Source organism: Juglans regia, chromosome 8, assembly GCF_001411555.2.
Source record: "Juglans regia cultivar Chandler chromosome 8, Walnut 2.0, whole genome shotgun sequence".
NCBI classification, from domain to species: domain Eukaryota; kingdom Viridiplantae; phylum Streptophyta; class Magnoliopsida; order Fagales; family Juglandaceae; genus Juglans; species Juglans regia.
In genome coordinates this window covers 14,704,233-14,707,856 of record NC_049908.1, presented here as the reverse complement: position 1 = coordinate 14,707,856, position 3,624 = coordinate 14,704,233, and positions in this window count along the sequence as shown.

Here is a 3,624-nt window from a genome sequence, read left to right as displayed (position 1 = left end):
TTTGAGTTGAGAGTCCTAATTTTTATTATTGAAGTACTCTTTCGAGAAGGCGGAACTGGAGGACAGTGGCGAGAGCCGAATGCTTCATCGACCGACTTCAACAAAGAACATCAATTTTATTCTTTTTCTTTTTTATTTTATTATGAACTAATTCTATTTTCTAGAGCTTTGATGTAGCCTAGCATTGAACACAGTTTATATTCCAAGTTATTTTATTTTCAATATTTCCATGATTGAGGGTTTATTCTTTGTTCTTAATGCTGACAATTTTCTAGCTAACTATTGTTCAATATTTTGGATTGCAATGAGACGGATAGGTGATTTGTGATTAAAGCTTTAGGATTAAACACCATTAGTTGAGTGAAAGCAGAGATGCTTTACCGCGACTAGTGTGATTTTAAAGAAAAATCCAAAACACTTAATGAGCCTCCAATTATTTAAATTTATATAGAGATATGGAGTTATTAGTTGGAGATATTTTTCATTGTTCAAAAGAAAATATTGAATATTTAAGGGATTTTTATCATCAATTTGGGATAATTGAGATTCTATAACAAGGAATAATAAATTGTGTGAGATTTGTTAGGTGAAGTCAAACGCTCTAGATCTATTCTCATTATTTTTAAAATCTTAATTTTAATGTTCTTTTTTTCAGTTTAATTTAGATAAACCATTCTTCAAATTTCAATTTTCCAAATAGTAATTAATTTAGCCAATTTCAATACTCAATAGTATAATTATTCTCTATAGGTACGATAACCGTTTTCTATAAAACACTTTACTACTTGTTACGATTCTGTGCACTTGTAGATTATATTTTTATGTGAACATGGAGTAGTCATCGTCTTTGCTAGAGAAACTATATAGACATTAATGTTGATGAGATTCGCATGGCCTTTCGGTTTTATATTGGCATGCACTATAAGTGGTTAATGCTTAATATAGACCAAGCCACCGTGCACTATGTTGTTATTAGGTTAATTAAGATAGTTATTAGGTACATATATGTTTTCTCAAATATAAAAAACTAGAAAGTTGGGCAAAATTTTTATTTTCTTTTCTGTGGGAGCATGATCTATTCACCTTTGATTGGTCATATCCTATACGACATGTGGTGGTGCTTTCTCCACTTTGAGGCCAACTTTGGGGATCAACAACAATTTCTTCAGGGTCATGGTACTGCACCAACTATTTGAACTATAGTTTGTATAAAAATAATTGAAAAGAAAGGTTTGAAATTACATGCTTCAATGAAACAAAGATGTGCTTCAGTAAGATTTTGTTGCATGCTTCAATGAAACAAAGTTGAGTACGTACTAGCACAAGTACTACTATATTAAGCATTTTGATATTCATATTGTTAAGAGAGTGAGGATAGAGAGAACGTGTAGCTTTTTAATAGTTGAGTCTACTCTGTTTTATATTCTTGTTTATTCATTTTGCAAAGAGAAGTGGTTGTCTAGTGATATCTATTTGAATGAAAACTCTACAAAATATTTGTTAGTGTGAGCGTATTTGGAAAAAAAAAGAGAATCCATTCTCATCTTAATCTTTAATTTATTCAGTGGAATTTGTCTTAATCCTTGTTATATAATCATTGTTCAAAACTTTGTGTGTTTTGCAGGATCTCTCAGTCCAATTACTTGAAGTTGCTATTTGGTGTGGATCGATTAAATCATTTATGGACATGTTATTGATTATGTAATTCATATATTGTAATTTGTAATGTAATGTATAAATAACAAATAATGTGATATGTAATGGATTGCAATGCGATGCATGCATAGATGAATTTATGCATTTAGTATATAGAACATATTATGCGTTCCAACTTGACTTCTTTAAAAACAAATTAATAAATGAAGGGCTTTTACATAAAAATAATTATGCATTCAAACGGAATTATGTTTTTGAATTTAATTAAATATGGACCTTTAGTTTAAAAAAAAAAAAACAATCCAGGTAAAACCCGGAACCCAAATTTTTGGATTTTTAAAACTTGGATTCATCAGGGTTTCGGCCCGGGTCATAACCCAAGTGTATTCGGGCCGAGTATACCCGGATACCTGATCCAGAACCCAGATGAACAATCTTACCTATGAGATGGTATTTTTCAATCTTCTACTTCATATACTCTTCTAAGTGTGTTTGGGTATGCATGTTACACACACTTAACTCCTTTTGGATAAACCAAGCTTGATTCTGAATCAAGCCGATGTGCCTTTCTTTGATACTCTCTCCATCACAAGGGATAGCTGTGCAAGGAAATACAAATAAACCGAATGTATATATCTCGCCATATTGTTTTTTGGGAACACACTTTTCCTATGTCTCATACACGTAGAAGGCTCTTCAAAAGATAATTTGCAGGTTTTAAAGTTCGAGCTTAGAACTTTAAAATGCAAATAGTCCTGCTTCTCAGTTTCTACATGAACAAGCGGGTTCCCAGCCACCTGGCCCAAGCCACAGGCTTTGGCAGTACCCCGCAAGGTTTGGCTTCTACTTCACAATCTACCATCTAGTATTAAATTATGAGGAATACTAGATACAGTATTAGAGTATGCAAGTCTCATGCACTCATTTTTAAAAAAGTAAGGTTCACCATTAAAAAATTATTTTTTCATGTAAATCCTAACTCATCAACTTTTGTTTAAAATGAATGCGAGAGATTTGCACAACTAAGATATTATAGGTGTATATATTGACATACCTTTGCATTTGGTTTTGTGCATTGTCATTTAATCATTTTCATTTATTCTTAAACATTAATATTAATGTTACTCTTACATTTACATGTTTTACGCAAATAAAATGATTACATGATTACATTTACATTTACTTTTTTTAATCATTGTTTTTTGCCTTGTCATATATTGACAAACCTAGTTGTTAAGTTGGGAATTTACTCTTGACTAACCTAGCAGTCAAATTTGATGTGTTACCATTTGATAAAAAGCTAGCCGTATAGTTAGAAAAAATAGGTTTTGCAACTCATGACAAGTCAAGTCGGTATTGATATCACTTGACAAGAATCTCAGCAAGTGGTATGTGCTAAATGAGTTATAACTTATGTCTACTTATCGTCAGGGGCAGAGCCAGAAAATCTAGTTTGGGGGGGCTAAGTTAAAAAAAAAAATTGGGGGGGTCAAATACTAATTTTTATATAGTTTACTTTATAAAAACACATTCTAAAACTTAATTTTCATCAAATTTTAAAACTTTTGGGAGGCCAAAGCCCCCCCGAGCCATAAGGTAGTTCCGCCCCTGCTTATCGTGTTTACTAAACGAGTTATGATACCACAACATCACAATAGAACAAATGCAAATTCTAATTATGATAAGAAAGATTTACCATGTTTGTGAAAATAAAGGAAGTGCTTATAATCATCTGTAAATCGCGCCAATCTACCATGTTTGTGAAAATACCTACATCCATTTGAAAAACTAGAGAGATAAGTATTTTCTAAAATAAAGGAAGTGCTTATAATCACTTAAATTAGTTAGTGGTATGAACAATAGAGCTCGAGAAAATAAGATCAAGATAAACACACAATGGGCACGTATGGAGATGAACACATAATTAAAATAAGTTATTGAGATCTAACATGGAAAACAACTTACATA